Source organism: Cervus canadensis, chromosome 28, assembly GCF_019320065.1.
Source record: "Cervus canadensis isolate Bull #8, Minnesota chromosome 28, ASM1932006v1, whole genome shotgun sequence".
In the NCBI taxonomy this organism is placed as follows: Eukaryota; Metazoa; Chordata; class Mammalia; order Artiodactyla; family Cervidae; genus Cervus; species Cervus canadensis.
This window is the reverse complement of record NC_057413.1, coordinates 46,064,442-46,078,215: the sequence shown is the minus strand read 5'-3', so window position 1 is coordinate 46,078,215 and position 13,774 is coordinate 46,064,442. Positions and strand designations below refer to the sequence as shown.

At 48.1% G+C, this 13,774-nt stretch overlaps 1 long non-coding RNA gene across 1 annotated transcript; it reads left to right on the top strand.

The window, feature by feature from the left end:
- Positions 1-12,382: 12,382 nt before the first annotated feature.
- Positions 12,383-13,116, top strand: LOC122429169. The gene is made up of 2 exons (XR_006265946.1): positions 12,383-12,499; positions 13,031-13,116. It is a non-coding gene; the product is annotated as an uncharacterized LOC122429169 (long non-coding RNA).
- The last annotated feature ends 658 nt before the right edge of the window (positions 13,117-13,774 follow it).

Here is a 13,774-nt window from a genome sequence, read left to right as displayed (position 1 = left end):
GTTAACTCAACACATTCATCCATCCTTTCCTTTACTCGTGTGCATTCAACAAACAAATCATCCCCTGGGCACAAGGCACTGCTCTGGGTGCCGAGTACAGACCTACGCATGCCCCCAAGGGGATGATGTTCTAGTAAAGTCGACAGGCAATAATAAAATACACATGTGATACGTGTATAGGTCACATGTGTTGTAGTCAATAAAAAATATAATATGTCAGAATGTGATATGTGCCGCAGAAAGATAAGGCAGCTGTGGTGGGTGATGGTTGTGGCCAGGAAAGTCCTCTCTGGGGAGGTACTATCGGAGCAGAGACTGAGTGAAGCAAAGTAGGGGCGCCTGGGGATCTGGGAGAGGCGTGCAGGTAGAGGGGATGCCAAGTGCAAAGGCCCAGAGGCAGCCATGTGTGTGGAGTGTACGACTTGGATGGACCTGATGAGGCTGGCAAGTGTCGGGCCAGACTGTGGTTAGAAGGACAGGAAGAGCCAGGTGGGAGGGCTGTTCTCTCATGGCGGGGCCTGAGGGCCATGAGTGATGGAGAAGGACTCTTGGTGGGGGGGAAAGAGCTGAGACCACGTGGAAGGAAAGGCAGCCCTCAGTCAACTCCTAGAAGGCCGAATGTGTTAGGAAACAGAGTCCACTTTGGGGAGGATGGAGGCTGGGGAGGCAGTCTGAGTGAGGCTGGGGCTGGGATGGAGAGCTCAGCCCATGGAGGTCAGAGTGCCTGGGAGGGAGAGGCTGAAGCCATAGATATTTGAGATGGAAAAGCCCCGCTAGGTCATGGAGTGGGTCCCCTGGGGCTCATGGAGGAGACATGTTGGCAGGAGAAACCCCGCCTGCTCATTTCATGCTCCGGCTGAGAGCCTGAGCTGGAGATGGGAGCTAGTGGAAATTAGATGAGAATTTATTTAAGGCTTTTAAACATTTCTGCACTCAGGGGGCCTCGAGAGAGCCACACATCATCCCTCCACTGCCTGCCCTGGAGCCACAGCAGTGACACTGAGGCCCCTGGGCCACGCTGGGGCACCACAGTGGGGGAGGGCGGGCTGCCCTCGTCTCTCCTCTCACCCCGGAAGGTCTCTGGCTGAAGTGCCACAGGGTGGGCAATGGGCTGCCCTCCCCTTTCCCCTGTCTGGAGCTCAGGAGACAGACGTGGAGGGCATGGCCAGCCAGCGTTTCCTCCTCCATCCTGGACTCCAAGGAGGGCTGCATGGAATGACGAGGGTGATGAGGGGACAAAGACCCTCCCTGCATCCCTAACTGAGCCTGTCACCATGGGCTGAGCTGCAAATTGGGGCTTTAACAGCCTTCTCCTGAACACCTTTGAAAGGTTCACTTTTTCTAAGTATTATTGCCTCAAAAGTTCCTCCAAGCTTTACCCAGTATGCCCAGATATTACTTTGCAACACCTGTGCAGTACAGGGGGATTAAAAAACAGTACAGACACGGTATTGTGCAGGGTTATGAGCATGGACTCTGGGGCCAGACCGCCTGGTTCAAATCTGAGGTCCACCACTTACCAGCTGGGTGACCTTGGACTAGTGACTTAAACTCTCTGTGCCTCAACTTTTCCATTTGTAAAGTGTGGATAACAATAATACCTATCCTAGAGAGTGAGGATACATGCGTTAGGATATGAAAGGGCTCAGGAAGGTGCCTGACATATAGGGAGGAACTGAGAAGTGTTAGTTATTATTTTGTTCTGTATTTTGAAGCATCTGTTTCTGCAGGTGATCCTGGTGAAAACTGGGAGCCGCCGTCCAACTGACTAGCGATTGTGACAGTAAAGCTCCTGTCCCCAGCCCACTCAGGGAAGGGTTCTGAAAAGCATTCGAGTGGGTATATACCATCTTTTTGTTGTTTATTCATTCATATAGTCGTTTGTCATATATTCATTCACTCTTTCATTTACTTGTGCTCTCAGTTGACCATTCATTCATTCAGGGGACAGCTTTCCAGCACAGGCAGAATGCAGGGATGTCTGGTACAGGCCATTGCTTTTCAGCGCTCACACTCATACATACATGGGAGACTCCTGTCCATACACACTCACTTTAGTTCATCCCTGATCTTGAGGAAGCATCTCTCAGCCCAGTGGGAGACACAGCCACACAAATACGCAGTTACTGTGTCATTCCAGAGTCCTGATGGAGCAGTATATGCCATCACAGAGAGGACAGGACAATACCTTCGGCTGGTGGGGACAGGGGCCTGGCAGTGTAAGTGTTACCAAACAGGCGATTTTTGAAACCCAAACAAGAGGTTAGGATTGCGGGGGACATTTACTGAAATGAGAGCCATGGTGGTTAATTAAAGGGGTGGGCTGTAGAGCCAGAAGTCCTACATGGACTTGGCACTTCCTGTCTCTGTGTCTCTGTTTTCTCATCTGTAAAATGGGGATAATTACAGTAACTCCTTTATAGGTTCTATAAGTTTTTTTTTATATAAAGCATTTAGCACGTAAGGCATGGTGAACACAGGGTCCATCTGGGGCTTGTTTGGTTGTTCAAAGGTGTATCATTGTTGCTATTAAAACCAAGTCCCTTCTGTCTCTCTTTTTTTTTTTTTTTTAACATTTTTTAATTTACTTGGCTGAGTTGTGTCTTAGTTATGGCATGCGGGATCTAGTTCCCTGACCAGGGATCAAACCCGGCCTCCCTGCATTGGGAGCATGGAGTCTTAGCCACTGGACCACCAGGGAAGTCCCCTCTCTATTCCTTTGAGGCATTTAAGCTCAGCACCACAAGATGGCTGCTGTGTTTCCAGATGTCACATCTGTATTCCAAGCAGGGAAGCCTATAGCTAAGCAGGCATGCCTACTGAGTTTGCCTATTTAGCACAAGCTTTCCCAGAAGAGCCACCCAACAACTTCCAATTAATCTCATTGGCCAGAAGCGTTCCATGGCCACCCTTAGCCCCACAGTGAATGGAAAGGTGAACTAGATGACCTCTATAGAGCTCCAGGATGCCAGAATTCCACCCCATCCCCAGACCTGGCAGTTCAGGTGGCCCTAGGAGAATGTGAGCTCCTTGAAGCTAGTGTTAATAATTCAGCTAGGATTCCCAGAACCTAACCCAGGACCTCCCACAACAGGTACATGAACAATACTTTATGAATGAATGAACTAGCGTACAAGCTCTTCAAAGTCAGGGATCATATCTTCCTTGTTTTTTATATCCTTGGTGGTTGCTGGGGATGTCAGATCAATATATGGTTGTGTTATCCTGCAAGTGTAATGACACCAGGGACTGTCCCTTATGAATCCATGTGGTTCAGCGCCTGGCCTGGTGCCTGGCCTATAGCAGAATACACAACAGGGTCTGTTGAATGGCTTACCCCTTAGCTGACCAAGAACTCTGGTGTCCTCCGACCTGCCTCATGAGACTTCCTTGATCCGGTGGTGCTGTTCTCCATCAGAGATGGAAAGCCAGGTACCTCACCCTCTTATTAAAGAACCAGAATGCTTTCCTATATAATGAGGCTGCTCCTTCTCAGCTAGGATCATCAGAAGCTGCAAATTGGAGGGTGATTAGTGGGAAGCCTGAACCTAGCTCTCTCGGGCCCTACCCTGGGAAATCTATCCCTCACCTAGAACGGGAGGGGGCTGGGCCCTGCCAGGACGCCTTACCCCAGGGGGCCTTTGTTGGGCCCTTCATGGACTCCAGAGCCTGGGAGGACAGAGGCCCCTGGGTCAAAGGAAGGTCCTTCCTGGGAGGCAATCCAAGGCAATCCAAGTTTTAGCCACGAAGCCTTGTTTGCAACACACTGATGTGCTCAGAGGTGTCCTAGGAGAAAGCTCCAGAAGCCCCTTGCTCCCTGAGGCCCCTTTTCATTCCCCATCTGTCACTGCTCATCACCCCTTCTCCCATCTGCTTTTTAATCTGACCTCCCCCAAAAGGAAAGTTAGAATTTTGAACAGAATTGACCCAGAAAAAGGGTTTCAAGTCAAACGATATTGGTCAGACCCACAGAATGTCCTAGGGCCTGTTGTTAGGAGACCACTCTTGGAATCACCACAAACAGACCTTTCCCTAGAGATCTGCAGGACAGGAAGAATCTTCACATTACTAGGATGCAGGGGAACGCATGAGAGGAGGTCTAGCTGGCCCCTTCCCATGCCCTTCCATCCCTAAGGCGCAGGATGTTTTTATTCCTTTGCAGAATATTCATGGCTCGTGTGCATCATGACTCTGGCATTCTCTGTCCCATCATAGACCCCACAGTACTGTATAGAGATTTTTGCCCCAGTTAGACAGTATGCATCCTGAAGGCAAGGGCTATTCTGTGTTTTATTTTGTAGCCTTGATGCTTGGTGAGCTGTCAGTAAGTGTTAAACAAAGAATGAACAAAAGGATGATGGAGCCATTTAGATACATCCACTTGCTTTACAAGTAAGTCAGTAGGGTTCCAGTTTGTCAACAGAAGGTCCATTGTCCCCATCAGTCAAATAGCAGAAGGAGATTTTTGTATTTGTGCTGAGTCAGGTTCACCACCAAGTTATTGTGCAAAGTGAAGGCATGCACGGCAACACACTTGAACACAGGTACCTTCTAAAGTTGAAAGGAAAATGGATGACGATCCCATCCATTTTGCAGAGCTGGCTTAGTATTCATAGTTTACATGTAAGGTGGCATTATCCTCATTTATTGATAAAGAAATGGGGGCTCAAATAAGTTACATGATTTGCCCAAGGTCACAGTGAGTTAAGCAGGAGACCTGGGATTCACACTGAGACCAGCTGCCTCCATACCTTTCAGGAAGCCTCTGGTGGGGTATTCTGTGCAGGGCATGGTGCCAGTTACAGATAACTTTGAGAGGCAGTCCTTGTAGTCTAACAGTCCTGAACAGAATTGACCCAGTAAAAGGGTTTCCGCATCAAGAGACATTGATCAGACACAGGGAATGTTCCAGGGGCCAGCATCAGAAAACAGCTCGTGGTGCCACTGCCTTCACTGAAAAGTGTTAGTCACTCAGTCATGTCCCAGGCAGGAATCCTAGGGTGGGTAGCCATTCCCTTCTCCAGGAGATCTTCCCGACCCAGGTCTCCCTCATTGCAGGTGGATTCTTTACCATCTAAGCCATGAGGGAAGCCAGCCTTCATTGGAGAGGACACCTAATAAGTAGCATTCTGTTAGTTTCCTATTGGTGCTGAAACAAATTATCACCCATATGGTGACTGATAACAACACAAATTTATCATCTTACAGTTCTGGAGGGCAGAAGCCTGAAATCAGGGTGTCAGCAGGGCTGAGCTCCTTTCAGAGGCTCTGGGGAGAACCTGATTCCTTGTCTTTTCATCTTCTAGCCCTGGCTCCTGGTTCCTTCCTCAGATCACCCAGACCTCTGCTTCTGTTGTCACATCTCCTTCTCTGACTCTGACTTTCCTGCCTCCCTTTTATCAGGACCCTTATGAATACTGTGAACTCCCCAGAACAGTTGTCCAGGAGGGTCTCTCCATCACAAGATCCTCAACTGTATCACATCTACAAAGTCCCTTTTCCCATGTAAGGTGACATTCATGGGCTCCGGAGATCAGGAAGTGGACATCTTGGGGACTGTTAACCAGCCTGCTCAGTGTGAAACTGTAGCACTGAGTGGGCAGCCTGTGAGCCTTATTATCACATTTCATTCTTACAACCACCACATGAGAAATAAACCAATAAACATGAGAAATAAGCCAATAAACCTGTTTCAAAGATGAGGAGCTGAGTGGATAAGTGTCAAGACATTTGTGGCAGAATCCAGTTCCTCCAAAACTACCACCTATGCTCTTAGACAATCAAAATAGAATGAGAATGAGGCTCAGTATGAATGGTCCCAGCTTGCCAAATAAAGGTCCACTGTTCCCATCAGCCCATTAGGAGACGAAACAGATTTTTGTCTTTGTCCTGAGTGAGGCTGTGATTTGGAAAGGATAAGGATGTTGTGTGTTGGGGCTGGAGCGGGCAAGACCTTAGGTGACAGGCAAGCCACTGGGACATTTAGGACAACATGTTACGGATCCCCCAAAGTGAGGAAGTTCCTGCGGGTGATTTGGTCTGTGGGAGATGATTCCGCTGAGGGCCACTGTGAACTAGCCCCAGGCTGCTGCAGCTGGGGTTGGGGACTGGGTGGCAGGCGCAGGTTTTCTGCAGGTTGGGGGTTCTGCAGGCTCCACAGGCTGGGGGTCCCCAAGGATGAAAGGCTGAATGAACCCACACTGAGTCCCCGAGACTCCTCTTGAGGCCTGCCTACTTGACATGCCTTTGCAAGATCAGTACCCAGAGCCCCAGAGGCAGGCCCGTCCTCCGTCCCCTGTGTGACCACCTGCCGTGATGGCTCAGAGGAATCAGCTGTTTGACTTAGGAACTGGCTGAACTGGAGACAGGCAGGCAGGGCGTGGATGTCAGTCCTGAGCCACAAAAGAGAAGTTCTGAGGGTCTGTCCATCCTGTGACCAGGAGGCAGGCCATCGCAGATCAGAGGAGGCTGACTCGGGTTGGCACCGTCTGCAGGACTGGGTCATGGGCACTGCTGGGTGCCATGGTCAAGGACACCCTCCCCTCTTCTTCCTAGATGACCCCAACTTCACCTGGCAGTCACCTCTCACAGCCTGTTTCTACACTGGTGAATGCCGTCCTCATAACAATACCCCATTCATGGAGCTGTTGGGAAACTAAATGGAAGAGAACATGAGATGCCTGGAATTCCGTAAGCATCCCCATCTCTTGGGGAGCTCCTCCCAGGACTCGCCTTTGATGCTGCTTGGCGCTTTGGATTGCTTTCTTCCTCCCTCTCTTTCCTTCCTCCCACCTCTCCTTCCCTCCCTCTTTCTGCCTTCCTCCTCACTCCCTTCAGTCTTTCTTTTTTATGGGAAATCAAAAACAGCAGGTCAGTAACTTTTATCTTGAGATCCCTGAGGAGCTTGAAGCTTACCAGCTGGTGCTTATCTTGCCCATTAGTGGATGTGACCTCCTTTACCTGCCCCTGACACACACCGGAGGCATCTACATCCTTTCCAGTCCTCTATAGGCATCAGGATATATACCCGAACTGGCTATAGAAAGTCAAAGGAACCAAGGGCTTGTGTCACTTTCGGCCCCAGAAGCATCATCTAGCATATTCCTAGTACGTGTGTGCTAAGTAGCTCAGTCATGTCTGACTCTTTGCATCTCCATGGACTGTAGCCTGCCAGGCCCCTCTGTCCATGGGATTCTTCAGGCAAGAACACTGGAGTGGGTTGCCAGGGGATCTTCCAGATCAAACTGACGTCTCTTACATCTCCTGCATTGGCAGGCAGGCTCTTTAACACTAGCGCCATCTGGGAAACCAGCACTTTTCTAGAGGCTTGATAAATTCTGGGAGAGGGAGGGAGGGAAGAAGGAAGGAAAGAAGGACAGAAAGAAGGAAGAAAAGCACAGCGTGTTGTGTGTGTGGAGACCCTGAAGCCCCTTCTGTGCACGGGGCACATGATGGACCCACTATGCCACCCATTTATTTAGCAAACATTCATGGAGTACCTGGTACGATGCCGGGCACTAGAGGGGAACCAAAGATAAATAATAGATAATAATAAATAATAAATAAATAGGGGTGTGCGCTCCAGGTGCCTTCAGCCTAGCCCGGAAGTGAAGGTCTGAATGTAAGTAATTTAACTCCAGGAAAAGGAAGAAGGCAGTAAACCCAAGAGAGAGAAGCGTGGTTCTGAGTCCCGGGGCTCCGGGCTAGCAACCTGGCACTTTTTCACTAATGGCTGGTTTTGCAGGGATGGCAGTAAAGTGAGAAGAAGCGGGTAGGAGAGCCACGTCTGCATTTACTATCCCACCTGCGGTCTGCATTGGAAGGGAGCTGGCTATGGCATTCAACATCTGCTCAGCGGGAATTCCCTGGCAGTCCAGTGGTTAAGACTCTGCCCTTCCATTGCAGAGGGCCCAGGTTCCAACCCTGATGAGGGAACTAAGATCCTATATGCCATGGAGGCCTAGAAAACAAAAACAAAAACAAAAAAATTCACTCAGCAAGTACTGACGAGGCAGGGAGAGTCCCTGAGAAGCGGTCCCCGCTCCTTTGGAGGGGACGAGGTCCCTCAACAGACCCTGCACGGCGCCCGGGTAGCCAGCGTTTCCCCCCTTTGTGTCTGTGCTGTGTCTGTGCTGGTAACACTCATGGGTGCACACTTCTCCAGAGGTGTGTGCACACGCACACAACCAGCACATGCGCACACACCTTGCTGTTACCACCACCCGGGATGTTGACGCTGCAGCCTGTACGCGGTGCCCGCGGGGCGGCCTCTTTTCCCTGCACAGCTGGCTGCCTCTGCCCCGTCTCCCCCTGAAGACCTCACACCTCCACGCCTCACCTTCCTGACTCCCCATCCTGTCTTTTCAGGCCTCCCCGCTGTCAGAGCCCACGTGCCCTGCTTCTGTTTCCTTTCCCTTCCTTTCTCCCTTTCTCTGCCTGTTCTATCTGTTACTGCCTCTCTCTTCACCCCAGTGGTGTGTGTGTGTGTGTAAGAAAGAGAAAGAGGGACAGAAGGAGACCATTCCCTTTTAGAGTTTTTCTCCTTGATTTAACCATCGTTTCCTGCTGAAGAAGCACCAGTGCAGCAGAACTGATTTCAACTGCCTAAGGGAAGAATTATACAGAAATGTTGCCAGGATGGGACCAAGAGACATGAAAGAGTTCATGAAACCTGGCCCAAGTGTCTGGGGGCCTCTCTGGCGGCTGCCCCTGCTCCCCAAGTTGGCTGGCTTCTCGTTGTCCTGGGTACACAGCATCACAGCGGGGAAAGGCAGACTAGTTCAGGGCAATGATGATGCCTCTTAGTGCGGACGGGACTGGTACTCCCCATCCTTGGGTGCGTTAGTTGCTCAGTCCTGTTCGACTCTTTCCGACCCCGTGGACTGTGCCCATCAGGCTCCTCTGTCCATGGGATTCTTCAGGCAAGAGTACTGGAGTGGGTTGCCATTCCCTTCTCCAGGGAATCTTCCTAACCCAGGGATCAAGCCTGGGTCTCCCACATTGCAGGCAGAATCTTTACTGTCTGAAGCACAAGGGAAGCCCCCTGTTCTTGAGGGTTTAACAAATTAAGGAGAGAATGAAGGTTGGCCAAGAGGCTGGCAGTGCTCTGAGCCCTGGGGGGTGAGGGGGGGTGACCCAAGGGCCAGGGAGAGAAAACAGGTGGTCTTCATTCCTCCGGGCTCTCTGCATGTCCACTGCAATCACCTCCCTAAATTCAATTCCTACCGTATCTCTAAGAAATCTGAGTGGATCCTTGCCAGACTAGAAATGAGGACACTGGGACTCAGGAGGCTAGAACTCTGAGGTCCTCAGCTAGCGGGTCATCTGTAGACCCAAATCCAGATCTGCCTTACTCTTTTGTCACACAAAGCACGTGAGATGCTACGGCTCAGGACTTAGGCACTGACTTCGCTGGATCCAGGGGTTGGGGAGACCCAAAGATGCTCAGGCTTTAGGTTGTCTACCCAAGTTTATGGGTTTGAAAACCATATCCTGAAGCTTGTCCTCTTTCTAGGAAACTCTCTGCATTAAGCTTCAGACTTCGTAATCAGCATATGCATGATGGGTTACCTGCTTTTTTAATACACACAAAGGTATCACAATTTTGAATTCCTGCAAATGTATATTACATGCTTTTGTATCTTTCTTTAACACATTGATGACTTTCTCTGCAAACTCTTGATGAGGAGGCCTGTGTGACCTGGGTGTAGGTTTAACACCTGGGAGCAGCCTGCAATCCGTGCAGTGTAGGAGTTGGTGGGTAAATACCCCAGCTTTCTCACCTCTCTGGAAGATGACTGAGGCATGGGCCGCCTCTCCCAGAGGTCCCCACTGGGGGAGAGCCTAGCTGTCCCCAGTGGTGACCTGCTCCCTGCAGAGACTCCTACCGGCTTCCTCTCTCCTTATCTCCCTCTCCCAGTCCACTCTGTGTTCTCCTGGGGTCACTCCTACACAATCCTCAAGTCCTGGAATCAGGTTCCACTTCTGGGGACCTCAGTCCAGAAAGGGGCTTCCCTGATGGCTCAGCAGGTAACGAATCTGCCTGCAATGCAAGGGACACAGGAGAGGTGAGTTCGATACCTGGGTTGGGAGGGTCCCCTGGAGGAGGAAATGACAACCTACTCCAGTATTCTCAGCTGAAAAATTTCATGAGCAGAGGAGCCTGGTGGGCTATAGCCCACAGGGTTGCAGAGTCGGACACTACTGAGCAATGTGAGCACGCAGCACGCAGCCCAGGAAAGCCCCACGGAAGAGCATGGGAGCCAGAATCCAAACCCAGGTCTGTCTGACTCGGTCACCCACACACCTCATCCTTATGCCACAACTGTGTGGCCAGGGAAGCCGTACACACATATGTGCTTACCTGCTATGACAGGTAGACTTGCATTACACCGAATGTCCTCTCTGAGGATTCAGAAGACACTTAGTGAGGATGCTAGAAACTCTCACCCTCCTCTCAGGTATTGATTAATAGCAAGCTTGTAAGCTAACAGAGGCCTTCCCTGGTGGCTCGGCGGTAAAGAATCCGCCTGCCAATGCAGATGTGGGCTCGATCCCTGAGTCGGGAAGATCCCCTGGAGGAGGAAATGGCAACCCACTCCAGTATTCTTGCCTGGAGAATCCCATGGACAGAGGAGCCTGGTGGGCTACAATCCACTGGCTCACAAAGAGTCAGACAAGACTTAGCGACTAAACAACAAGTTAACGGAGTTTAACCAAGTCCCTCTGCTCACATAACTAAATTCGCCCTCCAGGGAAGAGAAGGAAGGAAACGCCCCTGCTCTCCTGGCCTTGCTCAGTTGTAGAAGGCCCGGGAGGGCACACCTGCCTGTCTGTAGGTGTGATGAGAAGCTTTATTAGGTTCATAGGAGATGAGAGTGAAACAATACAGAGAAAAGAACTTAGCGCTCTCTGCTTCGCTTGTAGAGGAGACGAGTTCCAGAGAAAAAGCAGGTCAGGGCCTGGGTTGTTGCAAAGTTATTTTTGTTTGTGCCTGGAGAACTTTTAGACCTTGAGGATAGTTTGTTTGCCACTTGTGTTATATCTTTATTTTTCTTTTAAATAAAAGGTTGCTATTGTGTCACCTGCTTTGAAAGATGGGTGTTCATCGTCAATGTTTATTTTTTTCTTATTAGAAACTGTAGAGGAGGTGGGGTTCCAGGGGCTGTGGATGTGGAGAGCATCATACTCCTGACTGCTTTAAAGCTGGTGAAATTGCGTAGGGACTGCAGTCCTTAATTTTTCAGCCATCCAAGTCCTCCCCATAAAACCTTGTGGCAAATTACACCTTGGAATGGAAATAATCCAACTAGACTTCGCTGGGAGAGCAAAGAAGGAACAGGCAGTGCTTAGAAACTGAGTGAGGAGCAAGGGATCCAGAGAGCAGTGAGGGGGCAGATGAGATGTGAAGGAACCCACCACCAAGGTCGAGATCCTGTCTCCCTTATATGAAATGTCCATGGAGTATCACTGAGGTCCTCCTGGATGGGAAAAGTGAAAGTAACTGGAGAGGAAAGGAAGAGGATTTGCTTTTTTGAGGCTTAAGTCCAAGGTTAACAGCCTACTGGCCAACTAACTTCCTCCAGCCTGCTAACAAGTATTGCAGATCCCCTTAGCCTATCAGTCAGTTTAGTCGCTCAGTCGTGTCCAACTCTTTGCGACCCCATGGACTGCAGCACACCAGGCCTCCCTGCCCATCACCAACTCCCAGAGCTTGCTCAAACTCATGTCCACAGAGTCGGTGATGCTATCCAACCATCTCATCCTCTGTCGTCCCCTTCTCCTCCTGCCCTCAAGCTTTCCCAGCATCAGGGTCTTTTCCGATGAGTCAGCTCTTCACATCAGGTGGCCAAAGTATTGGAGTTTCAGCTTCAGCATCAGTCCTTCCAATGAATATTCAGGACTGATCTCCCTTAGGATGGACTGGTTGGATCTTTGGTGTCTTCTCCAACACCACAGTTCAAAAGCATCAATTCTTCGGCACTCAGCTTTCTTTATAGTCCAACTCTCACATCCATGCATGACTACTGGAAAAACCATAGCTTTGATTAGACGAACCTTTGTTGGCAAAGTAATGTCTCTGCTTTTTAAAAAGCTGTCTATGTAGGTCATAACTTTTCTTCCAAGGAGCAAGAATCTTTTAATTTCATGGCTGCAATCACCATCTGCAATGATTTTGGAGCCCCCCAAAATAAAATCTGACACTGTTTCCACTGTTTATGCATCTATTTCCCATGAAGTGATGGGACCAGATGCTGTGATCTTAGTTTTCTGAATGTTGAGCTTTAAGCCAACTTTTTCACTCTCCTCTTTCACTTTTTTTTTTTCTTTTTTTTTTTTTGAGGAGGCTGTTTTTCTTGTTGTTTGAATCAGTTGAATACCATTTTTATTCACTGATCTCATTTTATAATTTGACTTAAACGTTTTCTCCTTTTTGACAGATCAAAGAGACCAATTCAGAGTCTGAAATGGAAAACTGGGTTGATTATGTTGATGATAGGTGAGTAACAAGTTAAAGAATTGGAGAAAAGTTTTGAAATCTTAGGTACTTATAAGATTATAAATGTATGGCCTTACCTGGAAAAGTTTCACTCTTCAGTTTTCTGCTAAAATATTTTTTCCTAATAATAAATGTCATAAGAATACATGTGTGACTTAAAGTTTATTGACCCTTTCCAAGTCTGAGATTTCCTTGAGTGTGACATAGGGATAGTAACATCTTGCTATGGAAGTCTTTTAAAATATAATTTCTAATGTCTAGAAACTACCAGACCCAGGACATGTAACATAAAGAGTCCTAACAAGTTTATATGTGGTTGAAATAAGTAAAGGATATGCCACAGAGGGTTAGGCATCTGAATTATAGATGGTTTTTAACATATATTTTATTTTATAAATTTTCTATAATGGGATCATCAGGGGAAAATTTTTGAGAAAAAAATTTGAATTATGGGCTTATTATTTCTCTTAAGTATTTAAATTTGTAAATATATATCCACAATGTCATTTTAAATCTGTTTTGTTTTCTAAGACCTACCAATGACATGAGATATCCAATGAAGTCAGAAAAAATACATGGCTTAGGATGGAGACCTAAAGTACCTTGGAAAGAAGGAATAAAAAAACAAGTATGTTATGAATTGATCCCTTGAGGGTAGGGGGAGATTCAGAAAAATTTTAAGGCACAATAATTTGTTTTTTAGGAGACTACAAATTCGGAAGAATGTTATGGTAAATCAATTTCACTTTTCAAATTTTTACATTTAATTTATTTCTAATATTAGTAATTACGTGTCTTTTTTTTTTTTTAGAAATGTATTTTATTTTATTTTTTATATTTTATTAGTTGGAGGCTAATTATTTCACAACATTTCAGTGGGTTTTGTCATACATTGATATGAATCAGCCATAGAGTTACACGTATTCCCCATCCCGATCCCCCCTCCCACCTCCCTCTCTACCCGATTCCTCTGGGTCTCCCCAGTGCACCAGGCCCGAGCACTTGTCTCATGCATCCGACCTGGGCTGGTGATCGTTTCAGCCAATAGATAATATACATGCTGTTCTTTCGAAACATCCCACCCTCACCTTCTCCCACAGGGCTCAAAAGTCTGTTCTGTACTTCTGTGTCTCTTTTTCTGTTTGCATATAGGGTTATCGTTACCATCTTTCTAAATTCCATATATATGTGTTAGTATGCTGTAATGTTCTTTATCTTTCTGGCTTACTTCACTCTGTATAAGGGGCTCCAGTTTCATCCATCTCATTAGGACTG